This window comes from Astatotilapia calliptera, chromosome 11, assembly GCF_964374335.1.
Source record: "Astatotilapia calliptera chromosome 11, fAstCal68.1, whole genome shotgun sequence".
NCBI lineage: Eukaryota > Metazoa > Chordata > Actinopteri > Cichliformes > Cichlidae > Astatotilapia > Astatotilapia calliptera.
Window position 1 is genome coordinate 18,827,086 of NC_137432.1, and position 13,388 is coordinate 18,840,473.

At 38.1% G+C, this 13,388-nt stretch overlaps 2 long non-coding RNA genes across 3 annotated transcripts in view; both read left to right on the forward strand.

The window, feature by feature from the left end:
- LOC145431794 (uncharacterized) overlaps window positions 1-13,388 on the forward strand; it is a 132,753-nt gene that overhangs the window by 54,376 nt on the left and 64,989 nt on the right. The gene's annotated exons all lie outside the window — the stretch shown is intronic.
- Window positions 6,990-10,099, forward strand: LOC113032425 (uncharacterized). 2 transcript variants are annotated; one of them, XR_013912092.1, is made up of 4 exons: window positions 6,990-8,080; window positions 8,203-8,368; window positions 8,606-8,701; window positions 9,053-10,099. It is a non-coding gene; the product is annotated as an uncharacterized LOC113032425 (long non-coding RNA). The 2 variants fall into 2 exon arrangements; XR_003273872.2 differs by having other exon boundaries at window positions 7,001-8,368.

Consider the following 13,388-nt stretch of genomic DNA (forward strand, 5'->3'; position numbering starts at 1 on the left):
TCATAAGTTATGTCATCTAGCGCAGTATAGATTACAAATAAATGTGAGAAAACATTTTTCATCCTCAATTGAGCAACTTTTGCATGTTCTCCCCTCTTTGCATGTGGTTCTCCCCGGGTACTCTGGCTTCCTCTCACAGTCCAAAGACATGCAGTTTGTGGGGGTAGGTCAATTGCCCACAGGTGTGAATGTGAGTGCGAATGGTTGTCTCTGTCTATGGCTACATCCACACTAGCCCACACTGGTACATACCGTGGCTGGACAAAGCTGGACTGAAAGACAGCACTGAGGCACTAATCATGGCAGCACAGGAACAAGCACTGAGCACAAGATCCATAGAGGCTCGGGTCTATCACACCAGGCAAGACCCCAGGTGCAGGCTGTGTAAAGATGCCCCAGAGACAATCCAGCACATAACAGCAGGGTGCAAGATGCTAGCAGGCAAGGCATACATGGAACGCCATAACCAAGTGGCCGGCATAGTGTACAGGAACATCTGTGCCGAGTATAACCTGGAAGTCCCGAGGTCAAAATGGGAGATGCCCCCTAGGGTGGTGGAGAATGACCGAGCTAAGATCCTGTGGGACTTCCAGATACAGACGGACAAAATGGTGGTGGCTAACGAACCGGACATAGTGGTGGTAGACAAACAGAAGAAGACGGCCGTAGTGATCGATGTAGCGGTTCCGAATGACAGCAATATCAGGAAGAAGGAACACGAGAAGCTGGAGAAATACCAAGGGCTCAGAGAAGAGCTCGAGAGGATGTGGAGGGTGAAGGTGATGGTGGTCCGCGTGGTAATCGGAGCACTAGGTGTGGTGACTCCCAAACTAGGCGAGTGGCTCCAGCAGATCCCAGGAATAACATCGGAGATCTCTGTCCAGAAGAGCGCAGTCCTGGGAACAGCTAAGATACTGCGCAGGACCCTCAAGCTCCCAGGCCTCTGGTAGAGGACCCGAGCTTGAAGGATAAACCGCCCGCAGGGGCGTGCTGGGTGTTTTTATATATATATATATATATATAAACAACTAACTCTAAAATGTTTGTTAGCAGAGAAAAGACACAGGCAGACTACGCTAATGACATGTGATGTTACAACACTAGTGAAATATTAGTGTCATATATTTGTTCAAGACGTTTTTCTTATGGGCAAAAATATTAAAATCATGATGAACAGGGGTGGTGATTCCTATGGCTTTCTGTATATAATTTGGAATTTTGTACAAATGTAGGCCAATAATAAATACATGATATCATTTCATTCATTTCAAAGGTTTATTTGCATGACGCACAAACAGACACAATTGAAAGGTACAAATGTGTTGTGCATGAAACGAATTCAAACGTGCTGTAGATGTGTGTCGCAAGTTCATTTATTTAACCTCATTTATTTTTAGTTAGGTAAACTCTAAAAATAACAGATCGCTGGTGCTTAGAATACAGTTGAATAACTATTATAAAACTGATGATATAATATTTCTGTCCAGTTTGCAGTCTTCATAATGAACATGCTGTTGCAAACTCTGCTCCTCTCGGTGAAAATGCGCCTTCTCGTTTCTCTTTGTATAAAAACATTTTAAAAGTCAGTTTAATCTCAAAATTCACTGTTAAATCCAAAACTCATCAGATAAAGAAAAGTGAATGGTTCAGTCTAACACATGTGCCAGTGAATCATTAAACTTCAGTAAAACTATGCAGTTCTGAAACGTAACTTTAACCTCAGCCAAACCGATTTGCTCAGTTGTAAATAAAACAGCGAAGTAAACGTGACCCGACAGACAAAACCTGAGTGAATTAAGTCCAGCGTTTAACCACTGAGAGCTAAAACTCAGGTGAGGTTTCAAAGCTGTGTGCCGGTGATTGGACATCAGCCGCTGATAAAGCGGTTCGCCTAAAGTTCTCTGCAGGGAAACAAGCTCCAGCAGCTCTGCCCTCGGGGGAAAAATACTATATTTACTTATCTTGTGCAGAAAAATGCGCCGACATTGCGTTATATCGAGCACTGGCTGCCCAGTTAAACTGTGACTATCACCAGGTAACGTGGGCGTGTTTCTTGAATTAGCAGCAGGTGTTAAACAGCTGCCAGATGAGGAGGAGGAAGCATGCAGGTAAACTGAGGGTCTGTTGAGCTGATCGCTGGTGTCGTGAGGAAAATGTCAGCTCGTTCTTTATGTTACAGAAGCACAGAGACACAAGGCCAGGTGGGAAGAGACGACCGTTTGGTAAAAATGAGAATCTGCGAATGCAACATGTGGAATACGGACAGTGGAATATGTAAAGGAACCGGTTAACGATAACTTTTGCAAACATGTTCTATGTTGACAACCTGACCAGACATGTGAAGATTACGCCATGACATTCTCGCCTAAAACACTATTTAAAGTGTAGTTGGTGACAGAAAAACGGGGTATTTTAAAACTTTACAATACCACCATTGCTGCCTGTGATTTGAAATGCATTCTGGGCTGCCCCAAGTCCACACAAGCAATCGATTATCTAGGATTGACCTGTCTTGACTTACTTTGCACAGCAACCAATCAAATGCTAGAGAAGCTGCAGTGGCCAAGAACCCCACCCACTTAGTTTGATGGGTGAGGCTGACCATGCTGGGCTGACAGATAAAATAATTTCAAGTTGAGACATGAAGGGCACAAAAGTGCCATAATTAATTAAATAAATAAATCATTAACTAATTAATTTAAACGGTCAATAATTATTTAAATGTGTCAATTAATTAATTAAATGTGTCGTAAATATTTATTTAATTAATTATTGACACATTTAATTAATTATTTAATGGTGTATTTAATTAATTTCATTATGGCAGTCCTGGCGTTCCATAAATACTAGCAACACTTATACTTATGAAATAGAGTACCACGTTACAATAAGACAATGTTGTTATTTACTCTGTAAACACTGTAAATCATTCAAAACTATTAATTATGCATTAATTAAGGTTGAGAAAGAGGAAAGTTTCTTGCCAAATCTGTTAAGATATACATTTCATCAAGAATTGCTATATTAAACATTTTAGACACTTGCAAACATTTTTAGCATATAATATAGCACTTTGTCGATGCATTACAAATATCCACAGTTATCAAAGGAAGCCTTGTTGTAAAGTGTAAAACATGTCACTATTTATTATACCTAGACCTAAATTACAATCAGTGCTCAAAATAACATGTAATTACCGTCAAAAATGGTAATGTATTATAACAGTAACACATGTAAAATTAAATGCGTTGTTAAGAACACCAAATAGCCCCCCCTTCCAAAAAAAAGTTCATGCCAACATGCAATTGCAAGACATTCAGGTTCAGACTGGAAACATCTTTTGTATATTCTTGAATAAGCATCCCTGTGGTTCATCAGGTTGTCGTAATTCGTCAACCAAGACAAGATAACCATTCAAGAACTATGAGATGTTCCTCCAACAACATCTCAGTATGATTGTCAGTCTATGGACATGTCCTTTCTTGGTCATCCAAGCTCTTTCGATATCTTGTCTATGACTGCCAGATTGAGGACCTACAAACCACCTGCTGTGATTTACCTTGTAATGTCTGTACCCCATGTCAGTCAAAACATTCTTGTAGGCTCTCCACTCATCACTGATAATAGCACTGTTGGTGGAATACCTGTTTTCTTGGATTTAATTTCCTTTTGGGATTAAAGTAACTACTAAAAGTTTTAATTTAATTATTTGAATTCTGACTCAAATATTAAAATAATTATAGTAATTAATTACTATAATTAGTATATATTTATCCACTGATTGTACTGATTTGTGACAAGAACAATGTAGTTACTACACTGAAAACAAATTTCTTACTTGTAATGTTTAAGGCTTCCATGTTCAGATCTGGATTGTTTCAAAAATAAAAATAAAAAACTGGTCTGAGAGTTTACCAACCTTTCCTGATGACGGAGACAGCTCATTTAGACTGTAGTTGTGTGACTTCTAACCCTCTTGCTACCATCGACTTAGCACACATGGGATTGGCCAGGAGGGTTTTTTTGCCTTTAAAATTGTATTGCAGTGTAAAAAAAAAAAAATGCACAGTAATAGGTAATTACTGCCAAGTACTGAAACTTGATGCTGCATTGGACAAAAGCACTCACTTGTTACACTATTTTTTGATGACTGTTATAGCCTTAAATCATCATCAGAATTGAGATGCATCATTCCAGTTGTAGAATGACAGGCTATGACAAGAGAGGGAGGTTAAGTAGTGAAATTGGGGGAGCCATTCCATCTTCAGTGTCAAAACTTTCCTCATCCCCAGAGTGAGGCATCTCTGTAGTAGCCATCGAAGCAGAAGCATCACCTCACTTTGGAAGAGAAAGTCGGGCTGAACTTAAGTGATCACTCAGGTGGTGACGCACAGAACAGCATCCACATTTTCCATTGGGTAAAATTTGTTTGTTAGCTTAATGGCTTTGGCAGATGGCGTGAGCATCTGGTATGTCCCTTCCTACCCTTTACCAGGACCCACCTCTTCCACTTGCAGGGTATAGAGCAGACTTGGGACTTTGGCTTTCCCCTGAGGACAGGTCACATCTCATCAGCCAGAGCCAGGGGATTGGCTGAGATGACTGGCTCTCCTCCAGAAGTTGCCAAACCGAACCGGGGGACAGTGCTATCGCAGTGAGCACTTGGGAACGAGCACTGAGTAGAAAGGCAGCTGCTGATGTTGCCAAGGCAGGAGACGTGTAGGAAAGCCAGGTGCTTTCTTGTGTGGTTGCATAGATGAAAACTCCACTCTTTCCACTAGTACCTAATGCTTGTCACAGTTTTCAGGGTTTTCTATTAGGTTTTAATACCTGGTAGCAGGTACTTTCTTGGTACCTACTCTACCTAGAATCCAAGTAATCCAAGACAATCCAAAATGTGATGTCAAAAGATTGCATGCCATTGACTGGCTTGTCAGTGGCATCACTGAGTTATGAAACCATGACGAAAATCACAAAAAACAAAACCGTCATTTTTGAAACCCAGCAACGAGGGAATTGGCTGCACAAAAAACAAAAACACTGTGGTCCCTGATTCTTACAAGAAGAATAAAAAAACAGAACAGCAAGTATATCATTTTAATTTCTCTGTAGTCCGAATCCTCATGTCATTTCAATACAGATTTGTAAGTTCTGACAGTAGTTAACTTTTGAGTTTAGAAACTTACAAAAAACTTGACTAAAGCAGAAAGGATTTTACTCAAAAATGTTGACGTCAGTCAGGCTTATTGCTGTTAGGTGATGACTTTGAACTGGGCAGGGATTAGAGCAGAAAGGTGAGAGCTCAAAGGAGGACATACCAGTTTTTGAAGAGTTGAGCAGGAAGAAGATGAAGGCACCCACCACACAAACGAAACAAGATATGAGTTTGGAATAATTTGTATTTTATTAATTTTTTAATTATTGTTTGATTGCTTACTAAAACAGAATAATTGTTTGGCATTACAATGTATAGCAAAGAAACTTTTCAGCTGAACACAGAATACACATGGGTTTGTGCAAAATGAATACATGTAGAGTACATAATCAGCTAAAATTCAATTTCTTTAACTGCTGATTTATATTATTAATGAAATATTTGCTAAAAGTCCATTAAACTGTACCTCTCATTGCTTTATCAGTTTAATTTCAATCCTGCTGAAATTGTGTTGAAACTGTTTTCAACATGAAAATGTTATAACTGAAAACATTCTTGAGCTGAAAATTTTTCTCAGCAAATCTTTGTTCCAGTTATGACTTCATACCCTAGGATCCAGATAGACTGGGTAATTAATATCCCCAGTACTGTAACTTGAGACAGATTCATCAAGATCAGGTAGTCCATCAAATTTACATATGATCTCAGTGTCTCTGATGACGGGGAAAAGAATAAAACCATCTGGAAGATGACAGCTCTCTTAAACCGACTGCAACAAGGCTGCCTCAATCAGTCGAACCACAGAAGGCCTGTGTTGATGAGCAGGTTGCTGCCTTTGACTGCAGTTTGTGTCAAGGAAACAAATTCTCACAACTTCAGAGCCATAGCTCATACGGCTCATCCATAATAAATTTTGGGTGTTGTAATTTTGTCTTTGCTCAGGCTTCTCAAAAGTTAGTATATCCTTTTCTGAGCTCACACCAATGTTCCCTCAAATTTTTCAGGTGTGTGAGCGAACTCACAGACCCCCTGAGCGAACCCTTGGACCACTGTGAGCGACATTAGATGTGTACAATGTGGTCACGACAGCATCGCATCCATTGAAGTTACATGGTTTATAAAAAGAGCCAAATTACAGCATTTACATTTCTGTTAGAATACCTTTAATTAAAAGCTTTAGCCCATTTACAGAGAAAATTACAAAAATCTTTTTTTAATGACCTGTGCACTATGTCAACGCTATTGGAAGTATGAATATTTGACTTTAACTATGGCAAATCATGAACTGCCAACCAAATCAAGCCTATTATAAACTCCAATTTTGAAACTTAATATTTTTATTATAAAGCTCTGACTTGTGTTATGATGAGTATCCCATACGGAAAAGAAATAGTAAAAACTTATATGTGATTACTCATGAAAGTGGCCACTTTCATGAGTAAATCATATAAGGCTTACATGATTTACTCATGAAAGTGGCCACTTTCGCATTACTTTCATATATTGTTTTAGTAAGTATCCAAAACATACAAGTTTCATTATATAATTTTTCAAGGGATCTTATATCTGTTTTCACACTTATATGCTTTTCATACAAGTTTCACACAAGACAGATACAAACTTTATAAGATTTATATATATCTTTTCCATATGGGATGAGCCAGTCTGTGAAGCTCCTGGTCCTCCTGTCCTAGTGTAATATACTTATATATCTATATTATTGCTAATATATATTGTAATATATCTATATCACTAAAGCACTTCTGGATGGATGCAAACTGCATTTCGTTGCCCTGTACACTGTAAACCCGAATGTTCAAAGTAATTAAACAGATTAAGTAGTGTATACTCAAAGTCTTTAAAAAGTTCTGTTAACTTAAATATGTCAAGTTCGTATAACATGTTCTTCTTTTTGAGTAAATGAAACTAATAATATTTGATTGAATTTAACTATTTCTATATTAAGTAAGCATCACTTAAAATAATAACTTAAGCACAACGTAACACAGTTAAGTTAGGACATATAAGAATGGTAAAGTCCTGTTATTTTTGTTGTTTCAAGTAGGTAGGATTTAATAATAAACTTAATTTATGTAGCACATGCTAAAATACAATAAAATCTCAAAGTGTTTCACCAAATAAGTAAAATCAAATTGTCTTAAATGCATTAGTGGAAGACAAAATGTATTTATTTTAATATTCATTGTTTTATCACTGTGTCCTACATATATATTTTAAATTTTTTCCGTAAGTGTTGAGCAGCTGCAGGAATCAATTTTTATTCCGAGTTAATCTCTGATTCACCCTCCGAAGCGGAAGGCGGCGCTAATGAGCATTAATACGAAACACAGAAGAAGTAAAGGTATATGGGCGGGAACAGCACCAAAGAGGCAACACGGACGACTGGAGAAAGTTGGACCTAAAGGCAGCAACTAGCATCACTGGACTTACAGTAAGTTTTCAATGTTGATATTAGTTTATTGTTAAAATACGAATATTTAGTTGTATTTTGGGTGCGTGTCGAAAAGAATAGCAGAAATGTCGGTCCGTGTTTTTTATGTGCTTTGCTGCTCTCCCCGAAGGAAACTTTGCGCTTGCAGAGCTAGCATTAAGTTGTTGTAATGAGGGTCGCAGGCTGTTTAAAAAGTTAGATACTACTTGCTCTAGAGGTGGCGCCCGGTCGCCTAGTATGAAACAAAGTATTTTAATCTCTCTAAATTTTTAAACCCCCTCTCATGACTCAGAATAGTTGGGTCCAAACAAGCCCGTTGTCCCTGCAGTTACACAACGGAGATGCCTGTCTGCAGTGAGAGTGCTTTCAAGCAGTTTTCTTGTTAGAAACGCTATATTTTAAACTATATGTGCAGGGTTAGGGTTGTGAAGGAGCTCTTGGACCTCTGGCCTGCTCTAAAAATGGAGTCTGAGGTAATATGGATCAGCTCTGTTTAAAATGAAAATTGTAATTCTTACTCATGTGGCAGCTTTTTGCTGCTTTATAAAGATGTGCGAGATTCTTCAAATTGAACTGTATTGTCCTTCTGCTGTAGTTGTATGCAGAGTTTCAGCGGATTACAAATCAGAACCTGCCCAATACATTCTACGCTGAACTTGACCGCCATTTTCCTCGACTGATGACCTTATTCAGCCAGGGCATCAAAAACTGGGAAGACAGCAGATGCCCTGGTTGAAATTCTAAGAATTCACAATGAACAGGTAATAATAGATTGTTACACATTTCATAGGTTGAACCAGTGGAACATTGGACAGGTTCAATGATTTAAATGAGCTTTTTGAATTTTGCTATTACTCCACTTTGTGTTTGCTATTTGTCTGACTGTATTAAAGATGTGAACAGGTTATTTGTGGACATATGTTCTGATTTGACTGTTGTTTTTGTTGTTGTTCAGTAAACTCACCAGTATATAAAATTCTGTTTTTATCTGGAAATAGGAAATCCATGATATCCACACCAAGTGCACTACCGTTCTCCCTGCCCTTCCTGTCTATCTGCATGAGGATGTCTCTGGATTTTTCAGAACCTGCACTGTGAGTGTCCTTAAGTATCTAACAGATACTACTGTGTATATAAACAGTGCATCAAAGTACAAACATGTATTTTGATGCACTGTTTGGACTTACCTTTGTTTAGTCTACTCCTGTGTATTTCCTTTAGCTTAGTTTCAGTCTATCTCACACCACTTGATTCTCTGGTGAATTAGCTGATTTATGTGTGCAGAACATGGATCTTCTGTTTTTCACCTCTTACAGTGAGACTCAGGTCTCCCTTGTAAAAGAGGTATTGGATCTCAGTGGGAGTTGGTAAAATGAGAAATGATATGTCGTCTGTTGTATTTCTTGGGTTAGATTGTGATTAGTATCTCTTTTTCATTAATTCAGGACGAATCTGATGAGTTGGAGCTTGATGGTGTTGAAGTGGCCCTCTTCACTGTCATCAGTGACCATCACACAGCAAGTTCAGTTCACTACCAACCTGTGAAAATCTCTGTCGTCATTGAAAGTGATGCCGTGTTCAGTCTCCCCAGATTTGGTGAAGCCTTCCTAGTAATGTTTGGACTGATCTATACACTTCACCTCAGCTACCCCAAAGCCCTGACCAACACTTTAGAATTTACTCAAAAGATTTTATTTGGTCTAGAAAGTGGTAAACTGTCACCCAGGTTACAGACCCTCAAGAATGACTTGGTTATGTAGGAACTCATCTGAAAGAAGGATGCAGGGTGAAGCATTATAAAAGGCTAGTTCAAAGTTCTCTCCTTTCATCTAAATAATGCCTCAAAACATTATTAGATTACTCTACAGGTGTTCAGCCAATAGGTCCAAACTATACAACGTGCCTTTGTTCTCATTAACATAATGCAAAGCAACACTAATGTTTTGTATGTTTTAATGTTTTTCGTAATACTATTTCCAAAACATTGTGGGCTGCGCAAGATGACCTAAATTTCACTGTTTGATACTGGTTAATGTAAAACAAATAGCATTGTAATTCACTCAAATTGCTGCCTTGTTGTCTTATTCAGATATTAGCCAGAGAGCCAAAAGCACATTTTGATATTATTAATTATTATTTTTCATTACTCTGACAGTTTTCCTGACTAAACAATTTTTGGTCTACTTATTTTAATTTATAAATATTTTTGTTAATTATTTTTAATTTATGTAATTTTTTTTTTTTTAAATGTATTTAATTTCAACATAGTGCTAAAAGGGAGCAGGCAAGATACTGTTCAATGGCAGATGTTTATGACTTTTGCATATTAAGTTACCGATACTCAGTGTAATTGAGGCAATCAATTGCCTCAAAAATTTTAAGTTTTGGGTCACATGTTTTTAAGTATCAAGTAGTCAACATATTTGACTAACGTGTACTTAAAATAATGACAACACAAACTAATAAACATTTGAGTTTTGTTAACATAAAAATGTTGTAGTTGTGTACTTATTTTTTATAATTTCTGTGAACTTATTTCTTTGAATTTGTAAACTTGAAACTTTAAGTCATATTAACTGCAAATATTTGAGTTGACCGTTCTCAAAAGATACAAGTACCATGTAATCCAAACTTTTATGTTCTGGAAAAATTTGGCTTTTGAGTTGATCAACTCAAAAAAATTGAGGCAATCGATTGCCTCAATTTTTTTGAGTTCTGGTAACTTATTCGGGTTTACAGTGTACCTGTGCATGTGCAATGACAATAAAGTTGAATTCTATTCTATTCTACTGCGGTCTGGGAGACAGTCCTACTGTCCTGTAACTCTTTGTCTGCAAAATACAGTATATAATGACACAATTATTTGCATTTCTAATACTCATAAACTGGTGACAGTATTTAATGATCAATATCCATGAATGAAAACTCAATAAATGACACCAGATGAGTAGTAAACTTATCAAGAGCTTAAATTTCACCTTATTTTTCCCGTCTGTCCTTCTCACGTCTCCAGTGGTTGTACGTCGTCCAGGTTGATGGCCTCGTCTGCTTGCAGCTTTGACTTTATGCGCATCAGCTGTTCCCAATGGTCCACCACAAGATGATTTCTGGATGCCGTTTTGATATGATTCATTAAACTAAAGCCTCTTTTGCAATCTGCACTGGATGCTTGAAATGTAGCACAAATATCCACAAGCTGTGAGATGTGTTTTAGCTCTTCACATTTTAGCGTTGCAGCCACCATATCTGAGAATGTGCTGATTGACCCATGTTTAAGTTTGTGCCTCATTATGTACTTGAAATCAGAATATTCACTGTTTATGACCTCCACTTCTTTGCCAGCGTGGCAATGTCTCCTGCTCCATACTCAAAGCTGATGTCTGAGTTCAATGCCTCAATGTCAAATGCAGACCACTCCTTTAATTCATCCTCTGGAAAACGAGCATCCAAGTGATCACAAAGCCTACGAATAACACGAATAATCTCACTGGTATTCTTGCTATGGACAGATGAGGCCCTCATCGACTCTATGACACGGTCACTCCACTTAACATCCTTTTCCTCTGTCAAGTATTGGGATGCAACTTCTCAATCTTTGCTCTTGCCAAGCAGTGCTCTTCCATCACAGTCAGGTTGCATCTTTGAAAAGAAAGACACAGGTGTGCCAGCTCACCCAAAACATCTCCCAGAGCGGTGAGAGTAACCTTGAAGTTTGAAACGGTTAGTTTTTTGTAACAGTAATTTGCCACTGGATCTCTGTTTTCACTGGATTCTCTCTTGCAGTATTCTTCCAGCACACTGTAGTTCCTCAGAACAGCATTCACAGCTTGGTGACGCGACAGCCATCGCACTTCACTCAGAGGCCTGAATGACAGTGCAGCCTCATCAAGAACCTTTGCTAGGTCTTCCAATTTTCCCCTCTTTACAGTGGATCTAGAGAAAGTGGAGTAAACTGTTCTAAGAAGAGTTTCCACATCACGCATCAAAGGTACATCTTTCCACGCATCATCAATGCCCAAGTCCTCTCTATGGGCTACACAGTGTTGTTCAGTTAAGTGTGGTATTTTCTGCTTTAATAAAGCTGCAACTCCGTTGTGCTTTCCTAGCAGTACTGAGGCACCATCGGAGGTCAGCATCACCATTCTCTGTATGTTTAGTTCATGCTTGGTGTAAAACTGAGTTATTGCCTGCACAATATCCTGAGCCGTGCATGCGGTCAGCTGGATGATGCCACCAAACACAGTTTTATGGTTGACGTTATTTTCCTCCCTGTATTTAATATACAGGACTAGCATTTTGTGCACTGTTATGTCTGTGCTCTCATCTATGATCAGGGTGTGCCAAGGTGCATTTTTAACTTCACACATTGTCTCATTCTGCACTACTTCATTAATTGAATTCACAAACTCAAAAGGCATAATTTTTGTTTCGCCAGCTTTCTGGTATACTCGCCTCTGTCAGTGTGCCCCAGGGTGGCTGTGGCTACAATGTAGCTTGCCATCACCTGTGTGTGAATGGGTGGATGACTGGATATGTAAAGCGCTTTGGGGTCCTTAGGGACTAGTAAAGCGCTATATAAATACAGGCCATTTACCATTTTACTCACATCAACGACGTTGATTAGCTGCGTATATACGAATGTGAATCGCATCATTGGCTGGACTATGGGATAAGGTGGCATCATTGAAATCCCATACGGGAGCAGCCAGTCACTTACTGACTAACACTGCAAAACAGAATCGTTAAAGTATTCATTTTAATTTCAATTCAGGTTAGATTTTTTTTTTCTGTGCGCAATGCAGATTTTCTGTGCGCAGAGACCATGCCAGCAGTGCGCAATTGTGCACGTACGCAGCTTAGAGGGAACATTGGCTCACACCTTCCTGTTTTACTGTCTGGCCTTCCTTCACTTCATCCTCTGTCCTGCTTTAATGACAATCATCTGTCGTATAATGCATGATCACTGTTAATGTAATGGGTGATACCACCTAACAACCCAACTGTAGGTCACTCCTACTGCAGGTATAGAGAATGTAGTTTAGTCAAAAAGTTTGACTGTGTAAAGTTACTTGTTAAAACAATGTTTTAGTGATTATGAAGTTTCCTTCATGTAATTGTTTCAATGTTCATAAAATAAAAACAAATGTTACCAGAAATACACACAAAAATTATGTTATAAAGTCTTGATGCATTCTCAATCATCATTATATTACTGTATTGACAAGTTGTGAACTTTTTTTTTTCATTTCATAATAATTTAATAAGTTACTGATATAAATTAAGCTGTAATTAAGATGTAACAAGATGAAAGGAGGGCTTTCAAGAGACACAACAAATGCACATACTGCCATTTTACTGCCAGTTAGAAATATATGTTTGTTTTCTGATGGATTAGATGAGAACATTGGTCTGTAAGTCTAAAGCCATCAACATGTTAAAAAGCTGTAGTTTTAATTTGGGTTTGTGCAAATACAGTTCATTTACTTATCTAATTTTGAAGCAGGGATGACATGAAAAAGTATTCGACCCGTCCTCGACCCACAAGAAAATTTAATGTTTTTAAATCCTGTGCTGACAACTAAAGGTGACTAGTAAGTGAGAAATTTTTCGTAACACTCAAGAAAAATGTAAGAATATTTAAGTCCTTTTTGATTGTGTAGTTGTGATGTGCTGATGGCTAACATTTCTGAGATAAAAAAAATTGTGCTCCTGTCTTTTTAAGGACAAGGGTAATTCTGCAAATGAACAGTTTAACAGTAAAAACTGACATTTCAGTAACAG